This window comes from Rhinolophus sinicus, chromosome 18, assembly GCF_057876585.1.
Source record: "Rhinolophus sinicus isolate RSI-liver-muscle chromosome 18, RSI-T2T, whole genome shotgun sequence".
Taxonomy (NCBI): Eukaryota; Metazoa; Chordata; class Mammalia; order Chiroptera; family Rhinolophidae; genus Rhinolophus; species Rhinolophus sinicus.
In genome coordinates, this window is record NC_142518.1 from 96,901,481 (window position 1) to 96,923,779 (window position 22,299).

Below are 22,299 nucleotides of genomic sequence, written 5' to 3' on the forward strand. Positions count from 1 at the left end.
GGTTTGGTCATCAAGTTGAGCTGTGGTCAAGAACTGATTAAATACTGTAGTGTCTCTGGCACAAACTAAAACCTATACACCTCAGGTATGATATTGGAGGCATATTTGTGTGCCTAGGTTTTCTTACATTTATTATCACAGATGTTCAGTTGACCAAGTACTTCATTACTTCTTCCTATTTTTTTCTTTTTGTAGTGGGGCGATTTGCATTTGGGGTGGTAACTGCAGTGTCTGACAACTAAGCATCCTTGTTTTCTACAACTACTGATTAAAACAAAATGCTGTAAAGTGTGTTGTAAAACATTGTAATCACCTTCTCACGTCTTTCTTGTACTTATGCCGAAATGTTTTCCCATCCCTGTGTCTGGAGGAAAATCTTTGCTTTCATTTTGATTATGTTGCTTACCTTGGAAACAATAGGCTCTCATATTATTCTCTTGGAAGATTTCATATCTTTTTGGGAATATATAATACAAGATCTCTAATAAAAGACAAATCTTATCAAAACAAGAGGAAAGGTATATTATGAACGTTATCCAGGTGTCCACGAGAAGAGCTAAAAATAGAAACCATAAAAAGAATCATGTTCTCACAGTTTTTTGTTTCTGTTGCTATTGCGACTGGCATAGTTGCCCATGATGTGTTCTGGTTGGTTCTGGGTCTATACACAAAATTTGTCATGTACAGTAGTCCCCTTTAACTGTGGTTTAGTTTTCCATGGTTTCAGTTACCCCCACACAACAGTGGTCCCAAAATATTCAATGGAAATTTCCAGAAATAAACAATGTATATACGTTAAAAGAAAAGAACCATGACTTAGGAATGTAAGATGGGTGGAGGGCATGAAGGGAGACTTTTACCTATCATTTTGTGTCCTCCTAGAATTTGAATTATTTATGTGTGAGATATACACACATAATATATATATATATATATATATATATATATATATATATATATATATATATATATGCAAAGTTGATATTAAATATTTAGTTGACAGTTAATTAATGTCTAAATGCTATTAATTAAGTACATCTCAACGATTTAAGAAAAGCAGGAGGAAGAGTTCAGTAAGTTTGCTATCTACCAAATTAAGAAACAAAACTGAAGTTTAATTATATAGGAAGAGAAATTAGTTGTTAAATACCATGTAAAATTATGTTGTTAATGGAACTAAAATTCTTGGAAACAAACTTAGCAAGAAATATGCAGTCCCTACCTGTGGAAGTAAAGTAGAAAATCTGTCAGAAGCACATAAAAGGAGAAGCAAGCCTTATTGGGGAAAGACTGTTATCAGCATACCGATTCTCCCTAAATGAGATCTATAAACCTAATGTCATCCCAGTAGAAACTCTCAACAGTTTTTGTTGTTGTTGAGAAGGTGGAGGGGACTTACTGATGATTTTAAAATTTATCCAGAAATACCAACATGTTCGTATTCCAAAAGTGAATGAATGAATGAACGAACGAACGAATAATTTGTAAGTGGAACTGGCTACCAAACACTGAAATGTCTTATCATGCTTCAGTAATTCAAACCTTTGATCGTACAAGCGAGGTAAGACAACACAATCTTTGGAACGCAATAGGAAGTCCCATTCAATTCAAACACCTGTGATTTTGTAGTGTATGATAGAGGTAGTGTATGAACTCGGTAGGGAAAAAGGGGATTAGTCAATTAATGACATGGAAACAAGTGGGTAAGCCATTAGCAAAATAAGATCTGGGTCCTTCTCTCAGTCTTTACACCTAAATCAATTCCATGCAGACTGAATGATTAGACAGGAATAAATAAGTATCTTTCAGAGGAAAATCTAAGTGAATGTTTGTGAAAATTATAGAGGAAAATCAGCCTCTTTTAAGAAATCTTATGAAACCCAAAAGCCATATAGACAAGATGAACTTATTTAAAGTATATAAAAATTATACTCCATAAATCAACTGTCTTGGAGGAAATGTTTCTAAAACCTTCATATGATAATTTTCCTAATAAAACTAACTAACCTACCAAGTGATTTTTTGTTCCTTATATATAAGTAGCTCTACAAAAGGAAGCTCTAGTAGACAATGATCTAAATCTAGAAAAAAGAATGGTGTGGTTTTGAGATACTGTTGACACTGACAGTAGAGCTTCGTATTTAAATGCACAGGATTATGGAGGCAGAATGTTCGGGTTCAAATGCCGGTTCGACCATTACTCTGTATGTAGCACAGGGTCTCCATGCCCAAGGCTGTGCAGTGCCATGTTTAAGAGCACTTTAGTCTGGAGCCAGACTGCCTGGCTTTGAATCACAGCTCTTCCATTTATCATCTGTTTAACTAACCATGGGTATATTTCTTGCTCTCGCTGAACCTGTTGGCATCTGTAAAACTAGGACAACAAAGATGTCTGCTTAATAGGTTTGCTATATTGATGGACACTCCCAGGTAAACTGCTTAGAACTGCGAGGGCCTCCCACAGGTGATGGTGTAAATGTTCCTGGTCATTGTTAGCATCATACCTGCATCTGTAGAGTCTTAACCACCTATTATTGTGATACGTAGCTTTATCACGACCATCAACAGCAGCGGCATCTAGAGATTCTTAAACAACTCACCTGTCAAAGCACTAAAGGAGATCAAGGGACTTAAGTCTAGTCCCAAAGTGCAACCATATCACACAGGGGAGTTCTGCTTCTCAACAGGCACAGCTGCTAAGGGATAGTTTGGGATCCGAATCCCAGCAGTCGGCCTGCAGAAGCCACACTCTGAGCCTCAACACCACATCTGCCCCCCAAGACGTGGATGAAGCGACAGGAAGACTAGGCGAAATTTTGATTGTATCACATCATAGAATCAGAGCGTAAGGAAATCCTCTCAAAATGAAAAAAGACGTGAACTCTGTTAGTTGAAATCAAATCACAGGAGAAATTAGAAGGGAAAAATGGGAGACAGCGGTCACTCAGGCACACGAAAATTTGTCAAAGCCTCTTCCCTGTAACCCCCTTGGTAAAACTAGGGCCAATTAGCATATGTACAGTGAGAGATTTCAGCTAAAATCTGCACAGCCTTCTAAGATAAAGCTGTGCCGAGACTGGGACACCTCTGCAGCGGTTTAAATTCTGCTGGCAGAGAAGCTGCAGGGAAACTCAAGCACCAGCAAGGCCATGTGTAATATTGACCAAAAAGGCACCTCTCCAAGGTACTATTCTGAATTCACTGTAAAGTTACTCTAGTAAAAGAGAGACTGAAGAACATAGAGGAAAAAACATGGACGCTGGACCTGACGGCCTGGGTGTGAATTCTGCCAGGACATATAGTTGCTGTTTGCCCTCATTCACCCATATATTTCTCCCTGATTTGGCTTTAAAATGGAACGATAATTCTACTACCTTCTTCAATGGTGCGTGCGTGCGTGTGTGTGTGTGTGTGTGTGTGTGTGTGTGTGTGTGAAGATGAATGTGTATAAGGCCCTTAGCCCACTGCTTGGCACATACAAGCACTCAACATGCATTAGACATTAGAGCTATTCAGGGGAGGGATATGATTCACTAAAAATCAAGGTCAACAACAACAGCAAAACCAAATAACAAGGAAAAACTCTTATCAAGTTTGATGGACTCCCATCAACTAAATATATGCTTTCACAAATGTCCTCTGAGTGCCACACTAGGGGCATGTTTTTTTGGAGCCAAAGGTGAGCTGATTGAATTAGGCTGCGGCCTGCTGCCCAGTGACAGACATATGACTTGTCCACCTGATTTCAAAAGACCTGCCCATTTCAGAAACAAAATCCAACTGACCCTCAAGTCAGGGAAACCTCTTGTACTAAGAATGTAAAAAGGACTGTGTTCCATATTCACATGGCATCTGCACGAGGTAAGTTCCAAAGGCATCTGTGGAAAAGTAGGGGTGGTTGTCTGGCCTCCCAGGGCCTTTCCCTGTATATACCATCAGCGCTTTGGATAAGAGTGTTCAGAATTCAGTCAGTGCAGGCTCAGCTCTTAGGTACTCAGTGACCACGGAAAGCTGCCGTGCCATCACAAGATGGTCATGACCGAGGGCCTCCTCTTCCCTTTCCTGACCTCATGAGAGCAGAGACCTACCAAGAGGGATTTCTGTGGCTACTTGGGTTCAGATTTAAGAGCAGATCCCGGCAGCATTTCTAAACTGGAACCTCTGATGCGAGCTGAGCTTCAGGGAGGAGCTTGCACTAAGCTGACCTCCTCCTACGCTGAACTGCCTGCCTGCACTATGTTCCTGCCATCTGAGCCAACCTTTTTAAAGGAGTTCTTGGAATCCTATTTCAATCAGTGGAACCGAGATGTTCCCTGTCCAATCGTAGCTGTGTAGCTATAGCTCATTAGTATCTTCACCAACCAATCAGAACCATCCTTCTTGGACCAATCAAGTTTCAATGATTTGGAGTCCTCATTTGCATGGGGGAGGACCAATCAGGGGCCAGGGGCAGAGATTTCTCTCTATATAATCAGCTCTCCTCTGGCAGTGAGGGGGTACACAATTTCCCATTGCATGGAAGACGGAAGACTGTATGTCCCCAGCTGAAGCGAAAACATGGGTGACGTCTGGATGGACTAGAGCAAAGCAGATGGGAGTGGAGCAAGGCGGAGAGGAGCAGCGTAGCGGGGACAGCACCAGACAAGTGTGGAACAGAGCAGAGGTGTCTAGCTATGGACGCAATTCGCCAAGTGCTGTTCGGCAGCCGAGCTGTTCCACAGCCATGCTGTTCCACAATGAGCTGTAACCCTTTTGAGCCGCTCCACAGCCATGGTATTCTGCAGCTATGTTGTACCATAATTGGGCTGTTTGCATTAGTTTCCTTCTTCACCACACCCCAAGTGGGGCTATCTGTTGGCACTGAATTGGGGCCAGTGACCACTGATGGACACTTTCCCTTAGGCCCAAACCCCTGTACGGGGAGAGGGTGAGATGGGTACCTTACTAGAGCCCTGGCTACTGTGGGCACCCCTCCTCTGAGAGTCTACCCTCCAAAAGCAGTACAGACCCTGGTCATACAGAGGAACATGGTCCTCTCGACAGAGCTGGACTGTGCACCACACTGAATGAGGTGCAAGGCCTTTTTCAGTCGTGGCTTCCCCCTCCTGCTTGTCCTACCCCTCACAATGGCCACTCAGGACTGCCTCTCCTGCTTTTTCACCTCTGTCTGTGAGATACTAAACCACTAGTCCGTAGCTCGCAAGAGCCTCAACTGCCACCTGAGGAGCCTGCAGTTTCCCACAGCACCTGAGCATGCCCCAGCACATGCACGCCTTCCCAACATGGGCCAACCAATGGGGATGCAGTGTGTGTAGCAGCAGTTAAAGATTCAGGTGCACGGGCATGTGGGATGTCCTGGTCCCTCACACCAATGGCGAGAGAGCAAAGATGGTGTCCATATGGATATTGTGGCACTCCCAAGCTTTCACATACACTGTGACCACAAAACAGAGAATGGGTCCAGATCTCACTGGAAGTGCCGGCCTGTTGTTATTTTATGTTAAAGCACTGGTTGTGGTCCTGAGTTAAGAATGACTCACCTATGCAGTGTCAAAATATACATTTCTTTACCAAACATATCTGGGGATGAGGGTGCAGAGCTGAGCCGGCCAGGTATTACAATAACACATGGGGACTTTGAGTTATGTCACTTCTGTTTTCTTTGGGGACTTGACCCTCCTATATGTAGACATTGTCACACTAAGAGTATTGCATGATGACTTTGGTCATCTTTAATGAGCCACTCACCAAAAATCTTTTTATAAAACATTAATGTAGCTTTAAGAATTCACATGAAAAGGTTTGGGACAAGACGCGGGTGACTCCAGTGTGCTCCCAAGGTGGGGAAACTCTTTCAGAGGCAGGACAGGCACTTTGTTAACAGACACCGACAACTGAGTGGGTATTACTCTCTCAACACTACCTTGGCCTGTCAAGGGCCCCTATATTCTTGAACTCTTAGGCAGAGTCCTGAATCAGTCTCGCTGACCCTTCCTCTCACCGGCATCCACACTACATCTAAGGCAGCCGCACAGGTCCAGCGCTTCCCTTCTGCACCTCGAGTCTCCCCCTCCTGCCTGTAGCATCTGGCCCAGCTCCCCTACGTACACCCCAGAGCACAACCTGCAGCGTGTGTCAGGGAAGCCCGAGCAGGCTGAGAGCTCCAGCCCCTGAAGGTGTCCTGGCAGGGGAGAACTTTCACCCGCAGGTGATCCTGCCTTCTGAAGCCCTTCAAGCCCTCCACTCCCAAACCGCCTTTCACAAAGGTCTCCACTCCCGGGTGGCTTCGATCTCTGAGTTGTCCCAGACCCTCATCTCCGGTGCCTCTCCTCCAAACCAGGATGACCACTCACTACCCCGCATCCTTCCAAGATACATCACCCAGAGATCCCTTCGGGCTGCTCTCTGGGGAGCCTCTATGCCTCGTCAGCCACAAGTCTCTTAGGAGTCCTCCCTCTCCAGCTCAGATTCAATCACATCATCCCTTGCTAATATTCTTAAAACTGCCTCAGGTTGGATGTGTCATTCCCAGGTTCCCACGTACCCCAGACCTGGCCTCCGACTTCTCAATACAGGTGGGTATTAGCACATGACCTTCAAATGGGACTGGCCATGGAAACTGAGCAGCTCACTATGTAGAGTGACCTGTGTCTGGCTAGCTGCACCTCCCATTTGACACTTAACTGATATTTGTCACCTCACATTCTGAATCGCCAGAATTTAGGCTATGGTCTTGCCGCCACTTCTATAGACAGACCAGAAATCTCTTCACGGAACTGCTTACCGCCAACCCAGCAGATTCTTCCACAATAGCTCCCTCCTAACTCCCTCTCTCCAGTTACTGTGGATGGGATTGGAACACAGTGAGGGGTTCTTCTCTAAATCCCTGTCTGGAGTCTGGATTATTCCCCCACCACCCCTAAGTCTGCTATGAATCCTTTGGCCGAACTCATTCTTCCTTTTCTTTTACTGTATCTTCATTCTCTCCCTATCTGAAAACTCATTCCCATCATCATTTAGACGTGTTCGTGTCCCTTGTAAGGACCTTCCCAGGCCCCATGCATCTCCCTCTGGCTTCTGTCCTAAACTTTCCTGTTTCTCCTCCCCAGCAAGATAATGTGATGATGCATTTGCTTAGACTCTTTGTCTCCACATTCTCTACCTCCAACCCCCTTTCCTAATCTTGAACCGCAGATATCTTTTAAAGTCTGAAATACGATCATGGAGATTTCCTCCATATGCAGAGCCTCATTTCTCCATATTTCTTAGCAGAGTTTCTGGGACTGTGGTGTACGTTCTCACTCTTTTATTGACTGACTGACTCATAGATTCACTGATGGACTCTCCGTGCTTTATGGCAACTGCCTTTCCCTTGGTCACATACTGCTCAACTAGAGGTTTGTCAAATACAGGACCTCGTCTGCCTTGCTCAGTGGGTTAGTCAAGAACAGTCAGTTAAAGAGAAACCACTGCTAGTGTTTCAAAAGGGAAGGGAGCTAAGTTGAAATGTGGTGCTGAATGATCTGTTAAAGGCCTGGATGAGCAAAGGTCAAAGGCTACAGGTACCATTGAGGAGTGAGGGCAATGCAGAAAGCTTTGCCAAAGCCAGAGCTTCTCCGATATTCCAGAGTTGGAGACTAACAGGGGAGTGTAGACTCCAAGAAAGCTCAAGATGCCCCTACCACTGAAGCCTGCACCAGCCTACCACCCCCGCTGCCACAGAAAGAATAGACTTAGCCTGCCTTCTGACTCTACATACTTCAGGAGATCATCTCAAGCTAGAATATAATAGGAAATGTGCATGCAAACGTTTCTAGGAACTCACCTTCAAGTCTTACAATCCTTGAGATATTGAGGGATTCATGAAGGGCCTGAGAATGGGGTCAAGTGCAAACAGAAAATCTGGCACTCACCATTGTATGCACAGTGCTCAACACTATGACTGACAGCACAGTAGCTCCGTAGTTATGCATTGCGTGGATCAATTGCAGGTGTCTGTCTGCGAGGTAGTGTGGGTATGGAACATTTTAGGTATGGCCAAAGAATAGTCATGTGCTATCACTCCATGTATTAACCCCAGTGTTAACTTATCATAGAACACTTTGGTCATCATAATCGCTATTTATTGGGTATTTAACTAATTATGCGAGCCGGTCACTCTGCTGAACACTTTATATTTACAATAACTGAAATGAAAAATACACTAGAAGGTATCATTAACAGATGAGATGAAACAGAGGATCGAATAACCAATTTGGAAGACATGGTAGTAAAAAGCACCCAATCAGGACAGCACAAAGAAAAATAATTTCTTTAAAAATGAGGATTGTTTAAGGGAAATCTGAGACAACATCAAGTGCACCAACATTTGCATCATAGGGGTACCAGAAGGCAAAGAGAGAGAGCAAGGAATTGAAAACATATCTGAAGAAACATTGATGGAAAACTTCCCTAACCTGGTGAAAGAAATAGGCATACAAGCCCAGGAAGCGCAGAGTCCCAAACAAGATGAACCCAAAGAGGCCCACACCTAGATACATCATAATTAAAATGCCAAACGTTGGAGGCAACGAAAGAATCGTAAAACAAGAAGAAAGCAGTTTGTTACGTACAAGGGAGCTCCCGTTAGAATGTCAGCTGCTTTCTGAACAGAAACTTTGCAGGCCAGAAGGGATTGGTATGAAATATTCAATGTGATGAAAAGCAAGGACCTACAAACAAGAGTACTCTACCTGGCAAAGCTATCATTTAGAATAGAAGGATCGATAAACATCTTCCCAGACAAGATAAAGGAGTTCATCACCACTAAACTGGGATTACAAGAAATGTTACAGGGACTTCTTTAAGCAGAGAAGAGGGAGGAAAGAATATATATATGTATGTATGTATGTATGTGTGTATATATGTATATATACATATAATGTGTGTAATAAAATGGCAATAACTATATAACTATCAATAACTGCTTTAAATTTAAATGAATTAAATGTTCCAATCAAAAGACATAGAGTGGTTAATGGTTAAGAAAAGAAGACCCATACATATGCTGTTTACCAGAGACTCACTTCAAATTGAACTAAACACACAGACTGAAAGTAAAGGGATGGAAAAACATATTTCATGCAAATGTAAACCAAAAAAAATCTGGGGTAGAAATTCTTCTATCAGACCAATGAGACATTAAAACAAAGATTATAACAACAGACAAACAAGGGCATTGCATAATGATAAAAGGATGAATCCAATAATAAAATATGAGTCTTGTAAACATTTATGCACCCAAGGTTAGAGCACCTAAATATATAAAGCGCATATTGACAGATGTGAAGGGAGAGATTGGCAGTAATACAATAATAGTAAGGGAATTTAATTTCCCATTGACATCAATGATTAGAACATCTCGACAAAATCAACAAGGGAACAGCTCTCTTAAATGACACATTAGACCAGATGGAGTTAATTCATATTTTAGAACAGTTTGTAACAAAGCAGCAGCATATACACTCTTTTCAAGTACACATGAACATTTTCCAGGATAGACCATATGTTAGGCCACAAAACAAGTCTCAATACATTTAAGAAGATTGAAATCATATCAAGCATCTCTCAGATCACAATGGTGTGGAACTAGAAATCAATTACAGGTAGAAAACTGGAAAAACACACAAACACATGAAGGCCAAATAACATGACACTAAACAATGAGTGGGTTAACAATGAGATCCAGGAAGAAATCAACAGATACCTTGAGACAAATGAAAATACTACCATGCAAAATCCATGGGACATAGTCAAGCAATTCTAAGAGGGAAACTCATAGCACTACTGGCCTACCTCAAAAACCAAGAAAAATCTCAAATAAACAATCTAACCTTACACTTAAAGGAAATAGCAAAAGAAGAATGACCACAGCCTAAAGTGACTCGAAAGAAGGAAATAATAAGGATCAGGGTGGAAAGAAAACAAAATAGAGTCTAAAGAAAAGATACAAAAGAGAAATGAACCCAAGAACTGGTTCTTTGAAACCATAACCAAAATTGATAAACCTTTAACAAGACTCATCGAGAGAAAAATAAGGAGAAGCCAAGAAATAAAATCTGAAATGAGAGAGGAGATGGGAAAACTGACACCACAGAAATACAAAAATTATAAGAAAATACTATGAACAATTATATGCCAACATATGGGATAACCTGGAAGAAATGGATAAATTCCTTGAAACACACAATCGTCTAAGACTGTATCGGGAAGAAACAGAAATTCTGAGCAGAATGGTACCCATTAAGAAAATCAAATAAGTAATCAAAAACTCCCAAAAACCAAAAAAATAAAAATAAAATAAAAATGCCCTGGACCAGGTGGCTTCACAGGTGAATTTTACCAAACATTCAGAGAAGAATTAACATCTATCCTTCTCAAACTATTCTGAAAAATTGAAGAGGAGGGAAGCCTCCCATTCTTATGTTCTGATGTCAGCACTACCCTGATTCCAAAAACAGACAAAGACATTAGAAAAAAGAAAATTATAGGCCAATACCCCTGATAAACATAGATGCAAATAGCCTCAAGAAGAAATATATGGGTATTGAAAAGATCATACACCATGATCAAGTGGGATTCATCAAAGTTTGTTCAATATCCACACAGCAATTAGGGTGATACACCACACAAACAAAACAAAGGATAGAAGCCATATGATCATATCAAGATGCAGAAAAAAAACATTTGACAAAATCCAGCATCCATTTGTGATAAAAACTCTCATCCATTTGTGATAAATAGCGGAAACATACCTCAATTTAATAATGGCCATATATGACAAACCCATAGCCTAAAATCATACTCAACAATGAAAAGCAAAATTGTTTCCTTAAGATCAGGAACAAGACAAGGTTGTCCACTTTCACCACTTTTATACAACATAATATTGGAAGTCCTAGCCACAGCCATCAGACAAGAAAAGAAAATTCATCCAAATTGGAAAGAAAGAAGTAAAACTGTCATTATTTCTAGATGATACGATACTGTATAGAGAGAACCCTAAGGATTGCACCAGAAAAACTATTAGAAGTGATAAATTAATTCTGTATAGTAGCAGGGTAGAATAATAATATTAAGAAATCAGTTACATTTTTTACACCAATAACAAACTGTCAGAAAGAGAAATTAAGAAAACAACAACATTTACAATTGCATCACAAAAATGAAATACCTAGGAATAAATTTAACCAAGGAAGTAAAAGATCTGTACTTGGAGAGCTATACGAGTAACACACTGAAGAAAGAAACTGAAGAGGGTACAAATAAATGGAAGTATATACCATGCTCACGGATAAAAGGAATTAACGTCTGAATAGTCAATTCAATGTCTATCAGAATACCAGTGGCATTTTTTCACAGAACTAGAAGAAATAATCCTCAAACGTACATGGAACCGCAAAATACCCTGGATCGCCAAAGAAATCTTGAGAAAGCAGAACAAAGTTGGAGGCATTAAGCTACATGATATCAAACTACTACAAGGCGATAGTAATCAAAACAGAATGGTAGTGGTATAAACACAAACACATAGATCAATGGAACAGAATAGGGAGCCCACAAATAAACCCATGCCTATGCAGTCAATTAATCCATGACAAAGGAGGGAAGAATATACAATGAGGCAAGGACCCTCTCTTCAATAAATGGTGTTAGGAACACTGGACAGACACATGCAAAAGAATGAAACTGGATCACTTTCTTACATCATATACAAGAATAAACTCAAAATGGATTAAAAACGTCAATATAAAATCAGAAACCATAAAACTCCAAGAGAAAAACATAGGCAGTAAACTCTCTGACATTGCTCTTAGTAATATTTTTTTGGATATGTCTCCTTGGGCTAGGGAGACCAAGGAAAAAATAAACAAATGGGACTACATCAAAATGAAAACTTTTTTTAAAAATTTATTTTTAGTTTTATTTTTTTATTAGTTTCAGGTACACAAGACAAAGTAATACTTAAACGTTTATCTTTTATATCCCTCACACTGTGTGAACCCCCCTCCCCCCATCCACTATCCCCCTGACGTCACACAGAGCCATTACATTTACACTGTCTCTATTCCTAATGCTGTACTATGCTTCGTTTGTATGTATATATACATATATACATACAAACTTGTAGTTGACATTCATTATTATTCAGCTTCAGCTTCAGGTGTGCAATGCAGTGATCAGGCATCTACATCATCCCTGAGGTGGTCTCCCTAATGAGACAAGTGTCCATCGGATACCCTACAAAATCTTTACAACATTATTGATTACATTCTGCAAATTAATTTTCAGAACCCCGTGGCCATCTTGTGGTTACTGACTGTTTTCTAATCCCCTCACCTTCCCCCTTATCCCCACCCTCCTCCCATCTAGCAACCCTCAGTTTTTCCTCTGTGTCTCCAAAACTGTTTCTGATTAGTTCATTCACTTATTCTTTTCTTTAGATTCCACACATAAGTGAGATCATATGGTATTTGTCTTTCTCTGTCTGACTTATTTCACTGAACATAATGTTCTCTAGGTCCATCCATGTTGTTGCAAATGGTAAGAGTTCTTTCTTCTTTATGGCTGCGTAATACTCCATTGTATAAATGTACCACAGTTTCTTAATCCAGTCATCTATCGATGGGCATTTCGGTTGTTTCCATGTCTTGGCTATTGTGTATAGTGCTGCAATAAACATAGGAGTGCATAAAGTTTTTTGAATTAGAGTTTTGGATTTCTCCGGATAGATACCTAGGAGTGGAATTGCTGGATCGTAAGGTAGTTCCATTTTCAGATTTTTGAGATACCTCCATCCTGTTTTCCATAGTGTCTGCACCAATCTGCAATCCCACCAACAGTGCACAAGTGTTTCCTTTTCTCCACATCCGCGCCAACACTTGTTGTTTGTTGATTTATTGATGATAGCCATTTTGACTGGGGTGAGGTGGTATCTCATTGTGGTTTTTATTTGCATTTCTCTAATGATTAGTGAGTTTGAGCATTTTTTCATATGTCAGCTTGCCATCTGTATGTCCTTGTTAGAAAAATGTCTCTTCATGTCCTCTGCCCAGTTTTTAATTGGGTTGTTTGTTTTTTTGGAGTTGAGTTGAGTGAGTTTTTTATAAATTTGTAATATTAACCCCTTATCAGATATATCATTGGCAAATACCTTTTCCGATTCAGTAGGGTCCCTTTTTGTTTTATGGATGGTTTCCTTTGCTGTGAAAAAACTTTTCAGTTCCATGTAACCCCCCCACGTTTATTTTTCCCTTACTTCCCTTGCGCGAGGGGATATATCAGTAAATATCTTACTCTGGTTAATGCCTGTGAAGTTTCTTCCTATATTTTCTTGTAGGAATGTTATGGTTTCAGATCTTACATTTAAGGCTTTAAGGCATTTTGAATTTATTTTTGTATATGGTGTAAGGAGGTGGTCCAGCTTCATTTTTTTGCATGTGTCTGTCCAGGTTTCCCAGCACCATTTATTGGATAGACTGTCTTTACCCCACCGTACATTCTTGCTTCCATTGTCATAGATTAAATGGCCATATAGGCATGGATTTATTTCTGGACTCTCTATTCTGTTCCATTGATCTATGTGTCTGCTTTTATGCCAGTACCATGCTGTTTTGATTACTGTAGCCTTGTAGTATAATTTGATGTCAGGTATCGTTATACCTCCCACTTTGTCCTTATTTCTCAAGATTGCTGAGGCTATCCGGGGTCTTTTATGGTCCCATATAAATTTTAGGATTATATGTTCTATTTCTGTGAAAAACGTCATTGGTAGTTTGGTAGGAATTGCGTTGAATGTGTATATTGCCTTAGGCAGTATGGACATTTTAACTATATTAATTCTTCCTATCCATGAACATGGTATGTGTTTCCATCTATTTGTATCTTCTTTCATTTCTTTCTTCAGTGTCTTATAATTTTCTGAGTACAAATCTTTTACTTCTTTGGTTAAATTTATTCCCAGGTATTTTATAGTCTTCGAAGCGATTGTAAATGGGATTGTTCTTTTTTAATTTCTCTTTCTGATGTTTTATTATTGGTGTACACAAATGCAACTGATTTCTGAATATTAATTTTGTATCCTGCTACTTTACTAAATTCATCTATCAGCTCTAATAGTTTCTTGGTGGAGTCTTTAGGGTTCTCTATATATAGTATCATGTCATCTGCATATAATGACAATTTTACTTCCTCCTTACCGATTTGGATGCCTTTTATTTCTTTCTCTTGTCTGATTGCTGTGGCTAGAACTTCCAGCACTATGTTGAATTGAACTGGAGAAAGTGGGCAACCTTGCCTGTTCCTGATCTTAAGGGGAATGGTTTTAGCTTTTCCCCATTGAGTATGATGTTAGCTGTGGGTTTATCATATATGGCCTTTATTATGTTGAGATCTGATCCCTCTATTCCCACTTTCTTAAGGGTTTTTATCATAAATGGCTACTGGATTTTATCAAATGCTTTTTCTGCATCTATTGATACGATCGTGTGATTTTTATTTTTCATTTTGTTAATGTGGTGTATCACATTAATTGATTTGCGGATGTTGAACCATCCTTGCATACCAGGGATGAATCCCACTTGATCATGGTGTATGATCTTTTTAATGTATTGCTGAATTCTGTTCGCTAATATTTTGTTGAGGATTTTTGCATCTATATTCATTACAGATATCGGCCTGCAGTTTTCTTTTTTTCTGGTGTCTTTGTCTGATTTTGGGATCAGGGTGATAGTGGCTTCGTAAAAAGTGTTTGGGAGCCTTCCCTCCTTCTGCATTTTTTGGAAGCGCTTGAGGAGAATAGGTGATCATTCTTTTTTGAACGTTTTGTAAAATTCACCTGTAAAGCCATCTGGTCCAGGGCTTTTATTTGTTGGGAGATTTTTGAATACTGATTCAATTTCACTGGTGTTAATCAGTCTATTCAGGTTTTCTGTTTCTTCTTGAGTTAGCCTTGGAAGGTTGTGCGCCTCTAGAAAACTGTCTGTTTCTTCCAGATTGTCATATTTGTTGGCATATAGTTGCTCATAGTAATTTCTTAATTTTTTTTTGTATTTCTGCAGTGTCTGTTGTCACTTCTCTTTCATTTCTGATTTTATTAATTTGGGTCCTCTCGCTCTTTTTTTAATGTCTGGCTAAAGGTTTGTCGGTTTTGTTTATCTTCCCTAAGAACCAACTCTTGGATTCATTGATCTTTTGTATTGTTTTTCTGGTTTCTATTTCATTTATTTCCACTCTGATCTTTATTATCTCCTTCCTTGTACTCCCTTTGGGGTTATTTTGCTGTTCTTTTTCCAGATCCCTTAAGTGTGAAGATCAACTGTTGATTAGTGATTTTTCTTGTTTCTTTAGGTAGGCCTGCAATGCTATGAGTTTCCCTCTTAGGATTGCTTTTGCAGCATCCCATAGATTTTGGGTCATCGTGTTTTCATATTCATTTGCCTCGAGATATCTTTTGATTTATTCCTTGATCTCCTGGTTGACCCATTCATTATTTAGTAACGTGTTATTCAGCCTCCATGGATTTGTGTGTCTTCCAGTTTTTTTCCTGTAGTTGATTTCTAATTCATAGCACTGTGGTCAGAGAAGACAATTGGCATGATTTCAATTTTCTCAAATTTATCAAGACTTGTTTTGTGGCCTAACATGTGGTCTGTCTTGGAAAATGTTCCATGTGTGCTTGAGAAGAACGTGTATTCTGCAGCTTTGGGGTGAAATGCTCTGAAAATATCAGTTAAATCCAACGGGTCCAATGTGTCATTTTAGGCCGTTGTTTCCACATTGATTTTCTGTCAGGAAGACCTGTCCCTTGTTGTCAGAAGTATGTTGAAGTCCCCTACTGTGATAGTGTTATTGTTGATCTCTGTCTTTATGTCAGGTCAATATCTGTTTTATATATTTAGGTGCTCCTGTGTTGGGTGCATATAGGTTTACTAGGGTTATGTCCACTTGTCGGATTGACCCCTTTATTACTATGTAGTGCCCATCTTTGTCTTTTAATATATTCTTCATTTTAAAGTCTATTTTGTCAGATATAAGTATTGCAGCTCCAGCTTTTTTCCCATTTCCATTTGCATGAAATGTCTTACTCCAACCCTTCTCTTTCAGCCTGTGTGTGTCTTTTGATCTGAGGTGAATCTCTTGCATACAGCATATACTAGGGTCTTGCTTTCTTATCCGCTCAGCCACGCTATCTACGTCTTTTGATTGGAGCATTTAGTCTATTTACATTTAAAGTGATTATTGATAGGTACACAGTTATTGCCATTTTGTTATTTGTATTTCCGGTCTTCATTAGTTAAAATGTTTTCATCTTCTCTTTACAGAAGCCCTTTTAACATTTCCTGCATTGCTGGCTTGGTGGTAATGAATTCCTTTAGCTTAGTCTTTTCTGGGAAACTCTTTATTTCTTATTCAATTTTTAAATCATAGCCTTGCTGGATAAAGCAATCTAGGTTGTGCCTTTGTTTTCCATCACTTTGAATACCTCCTGCCCCTCTTGTCTGGCTTGCGAAGTTCCTGTAGAAAAGTAATTTGATAGTCTTATAGGAGTTCCCTCCTATGTAACCCACTGTCTTTCTCTTGCTGCTTTTAGCGTTCTCTCTTTGTCTTTAACCTTTGCCATTTTAACTGCAATGTGTCTTGGTGTGGGCCTGTTTGGGTTTATCCTGGTTGGAACTCTCTGCACTTCCTGGGCTTATATATCGGTTTCCTTCACCAGGTTAGGGAAGTTTTTGGTCATTATTATTTCAAATATGTTCTCGATCTCTTGTTCCCTCTCTTCACCTTCTGGTATTCCTATGATGTGCATGTTGTTGTGCTTGATGTTACCCCACAGGTCTCTTAAACCATTTTCATTGTTTTATATTCCTTTTTCTTTTTGTTGTTCCGCTTGGGTGATCTCTGCTAACTTGACTTCTAAGTCGCTGATTCGATCCTCTGCCTCATTTAACCTGCTGGTGATTCCTTCAAGTGTGTTCTTTATTTCAGTTAATGTATTCTTTAGTTCTAACTAGTTGTTCTTTATTATTTCTCTATGCTTCTTTATGTCATCACTAAGCTCCTTAAACATTCTTGTCATCAGTGTTCTGAACTCTGTCTCTGATAGGTTGGTTACCTCTATTTCATTTGGTTCCAGTTCTGCAGGTTTCTTCTGTTCTTTTATTTGGGACATGCTTCTTTGTTTCCCCATTCTGGCTGACTCTCTGTGTTTGCTTCGATGTATTAGGTAGATCCCTTAGGGTTCTCAGTCTTTGCTGGGTGACCTTGTGTAGTATGTGTCCTTTATATTAAACTTGCACCACTTCCCTATTCTCCTGTGTGTATGCTCCAAAGGTGACCCTTGTGTATATTGTCCTGTTCAAATTGATCTTTAATTGCTTTTGGCTTGTCAGTAGGTGGGATTGACTCCTAGGCTGACTAGTTGTGAGACTTGGCTCTGCCCACAGTGGATAATCTGCTGCATGAGGATTGACTGCTCAAATGAGGCTTGGCCCCTATGGGCTCTTTAGCCTGTAGAGAATTCCCTCTGGGTGTGTCACTTGTAGGTCAAACCCGATAATGCTCTGGTGTGGTCTGGAGTGGGACTCTGGATGTGTTGAATCTTGTGCTTCTTGGGATGGACCCTTCAAGCAATCCTAGTACAAGTCTCTTAGCTGTTAGTGTGATGATCAGAAAGTCCTTTGATGGGTTATAGATGCTGAATTTGTGGTAAGTTCCAGATGAGAATTCAAGAAGACCACCTCGCTGTCACCATTCCTATGACTCCATCTAGCTTTGAGGAACCTTTAGTCACCTGCAATCTCAGGCATCTTAGCGAGAGCCACACCTTACAAAGGCAGCAACCCATCAATCCCTCATTCTCCACTCGGGTATGTGTAGTTCAGCCAACACCAGCAGGTCGCTCATTCTGCAGTGGCATTCCAAGTGGCTTTCTCATGAGAAAAATACACTGCACAGGGCAGGCCATCGGGAACCTGGTCTGCACTGATAATGAAGGACACTTATGACAATCAGCACGCTACGTGCCCGGTGATGTTCCAAGCCTTCTACATGTATTAGTTCATTTAGCCCTCACCCAACGTGAGCAGGTGGGCACTAGTATTATGCCCTGAATACAGACGAGGGGACTGAGGCCTGAGGCTTCGGAGGAATGAATAACATGTCCCAGGGGCCAGAGGGAAATGGTGATGAGGTTAGAATCCATAGACTCCTGCAATGCTCACGTCTAAAAACACTTAAAATGTTCTTAGTGCAATCTCTGAGGTCAGAGAGGCGGAACCATACATGTCTCCACAGGTGTGAAAAACCTGCCCCTTTGCTAGGGGTACACTCTCTGCATTTTTTCACACAACTCACAAACCTGTCCTCTTTCCTGGATGGGATCAAGGAAAAAATTCTCATGACTGCCTTCCTGCCCAGTCCATCCAAAATGACACTGTTCCCATCCTATCCCCGGTCTGGTGTCTTAAATGACACCCAGGCCTCTCTCTAAACATCTCATTCATAAAACTGCCTGTGGCGGATCCAGTTGCATGGAAAGGGAACAGCAGTGTGCCTGGCACAGAGGCAGCGCTCCAGAAAGGCCATTGCTCTGCTGGCAAGGACTCATTCCTAGGAAGCTTCTATTCCCCCTTCTAGGCACCTAGCAGTCCCTGGGCGGCATCCAGGAACCAAGCCGGTCTTGGCAGGGGACCCACTCACCTTTCCTGTGCCCCAGCGTCACAGCTGGGCTGCCCTCTCCTGACTGACCCAAGCCTTCCCCCGTGTCTCCCAGGGAATTGACCCTCTGGGTTTCCCTCCATCTCCTCTTCTGGATGTAAACTTCACTTCCTCTCGTGGCTGATGGCTTCTCCGCAAACCACCCGAATGAACCCATGCTCACAGGGCCCGTGGATAAAGAGACGCGTGAAAAGCCGAACGGGGTGCCATGAAAAGAGGGCACTAGGGGAAAGGTTAGCGGGACGAGTACCCAAACGCCTCAATGCCAATTGTAAATTGGATGCCATTGGCGAGGGAGCTGTTCCAGCACGCTGTCCGGTGTAGGTGTCCGGGTTCACAAAGGGCTCTGCCAGACCCAGAGGACCCTTCCCGGGAGGCCTGGCTGGGTCGCAGGGAGCCGCGGGAGACCGGGTCAGACAGGGGCCGGCCGCAGGTCGTTCCTACCCGCTCCCGCGCCCAGTGCAAGGACAGGGGCGCGCTGCCTCTCTCCCCTACTAGCGCTGGAACCACGCAAGTCAGGGCTGGAGCCGACCGGTTGAGGTGGCATCTGGGTGCAAAGGACGGGGTCGTTCCTTCCATTCCCACAGCCCGCGGAGGGCAGGGGGCCGGAGTCCCTCCGCTCCACCCATTCCTGCAGCCCACGGAGGGCCGCTTGCCCGGTACCCGACACTCCTCCCATTCTCCACCCTTGGAGGGACGGGGACCCGGTGCCCACCACTCCCTTTCCTGCGCGGCTTGGGGGACGGGGGTCCGGATCTGCTCCCTCCTCCCCTGCCCGTCTACAGTTCCGTGCTGAAGACAGACCGTCGGAGCCCAAGAATCCAAGCGAACCCTTCTCCCAGTGCCCACCGTGCCCGCGCCATCAGACGCCCGGGACTCACTGCCTGAGTGCGGCACGCTAGACGAGCTCTCCCGCTGGGTCTTCCTGCTGACTGTCGAGAAGATCCAGACCGCCTCGGTTTCACCCTGACCTCAGGCCACTAAGCCAGAACCTGTTTTTTCTTCCCTGTGGCGCCAGGGAGGGGCGCTCTGCGTCCTGCTGTTGGTGCAACCTCAGCCAGAAGCCACGAGGTGCAGGTGGGGGTGGGAGCTCTTGTGAATGTACTGTGACCCGGGTCAAGATCCTGTGCCCTTTGTGGGGGGAGAATTTCACCGGAGAGCTTGTTAAACACACAGGTTTGCGCCACACCCTGAAACGCTGAGGCGCTGACACTCACATGGGCTCCAATAAGGGCATTTTCATATGTGTGCCTGGGTATTTGATGGCCCATTGTTGCTCTGAAATTCGCATTTTGACTCTGTTGGAAACCTCAAACTTGGTAGAAGTAATGGAACGATAGATTTATAAAATGAGTAAAATGTCTCAAAAATGTAAACAGTTACCCTATGACCCAGCAATTTCACTCCCTAGTATACATCCAACACAGTTCAAAACATGCGTCCACACAAGAAGCAACTGTGCACAGATGTTCATGGAGCCTTTATTCATAATTCCCAAATAGAGGAAACAGACGTATGTCCATCTACCGATTATTAGATTTAAAAAGTGGTATATCCTTGCGATGGGGGAGTGTGCAGCCATATAAAAGAATGAAGCAGTGATGCCTTCTACAACATGGATGAGTCTTGAAAACACTGTGGTATGTGAAGAAAAACCAGTCAGAAAGTGCTACAAATTTAGGGTCCATGCAGAGGAAAAGTACAAAACAGGTAAATTCATAGAGCCAGAACTGAGATTAGTGGTTGCCAGGGCTGGTGGTGTTGGAGATAATGGTGACGATTGCTGATGGGTATCTTTCTTCTTTTGGGGGTGAGGAAAAGGTTCTGGAGTATGTAGTGATGTTGGCTGCAGGGATATATTACAAATCACAAAGTTTCACATTGTAAAGGGTGATATCTGTGCTATATTAACTTCCTCTCTAAATGAATAAATAAAGTCCCTTGGATCTTAATTGGTCCTGTTTCAGAAAGTATCTTGGCTATTTCGACATATCCTAGTTTGCCTGGGAAGTTGCACTTTCTTCCTGATCATCTGAGATTCTCTCATAGGTGCTTTATCCTCTGCTAAGAAGGTTTGCCTGGCCTATTAGTACAAAGTCAGCAGCTCCAGGAGCCCACAGTTCCCTGTGTGGTCCCATCATTGTTCCATGTATTCATTCGTTGCAGATACCAGAGGCTGGCTGCGAGCCAGAGTCCTTATGCTGCTTGCTGGTCCTGGTGAGAGTCAGTGATACTATCAGATATACAAAGAAACTGATGGTTGCCAGAGAGGCAGGAGTTTGGGGAGCTGGGTGAAAAAGGTGAAGGGATTAAGAAATATAAATTGGTACTTACAAAATAATCATGAGGATGTAAAGTACAGCATAGGGGATATAGTGAATAATGTTGCAAAAACTATGTATAGTGCCAAGTGGTACTAGACTAATTGTGGGGGGGGGTTATAGGTGGGAGGGATCACTGCATAAATTATATAAATGTCTAACCACTATGCTTATACTTGAAGCTAATATAAAGTAATATTGAATGTTAACTGTAACTGAAAAAACAAATAGTTTTTTTAAATTTATTTTTTAAATTTATTGGGGTGACAATTGTTAATAAAATTACATAGATTTCAGGTGTACAATTCTGTATTACATCATCTATAAATCCCATTGTGTGTTCACCACCCAGATTCAGTTCAAAACAGGCAGCCTCTGAAGGAGACAGCTTTCCCAAAAGGACCAGACCAGGCCTGTACAACTGCCAAAAGGCATGGGGCATAAGGATCCTTGCAAGATTCCTTTCCGGGGTTGTGGGACATGGGACACTGTGCAGTATACTAATAGCAATATGGACTCAGTGGGTAAGAACTTCTTTTCCAAGTTGAAGACTAAGCCATTTGTGACCACAATCCTGTCTCTTAGACACTCATCTCCCTGACATAAGCTCCGAGTTTTGCCAAGAATCCTCCACTGGAGGCATCCCTGGAGCTAATGTCCCCTTGCCTAGGATCTGTTCAATGTCTTCCAAGTGGCCCAGTACCCTCGAACTCAAGCCTCAGACACCAGAGCATCAGGAAGGGAGGCCAAATCATGATGGATTTCCTACAACCGAACAGGTAGAGCCTAGTGACCTCCCCCTACCCACCCCACACACACACTCACAGTGTCCCAGGATACTGTACCTGCTCTAAGGTTTTGACTCCTGGCAATTTCAAGGCACTTGGTCTTCTGAATTCTTATACTTTCTATTCTTCATTTGTATCTTTAGGTTCTTCCCCAAAGACAATAGTGTGATTAATCTGTCATTTGTTTGAAGTATCTTATATCTTTATTTGGCTTATTTGGAGATATTACCCTGTATACCATTAGCTTGTGAAATTTCCACAGTGAATTTGTGCTAAATAAATAGCTGGGATTCTAGAAGAGTTTTTAGTTTAGTTGAAAAGTCACTACTCAAACTGAGGCTCTTGAATAGTCCTCACAAACTCTCAGTATTTACAGTCTAAATGTCCACACATTCTCATTGATGACCACTCCCCCAGACCCCTCAGCTGTTGGG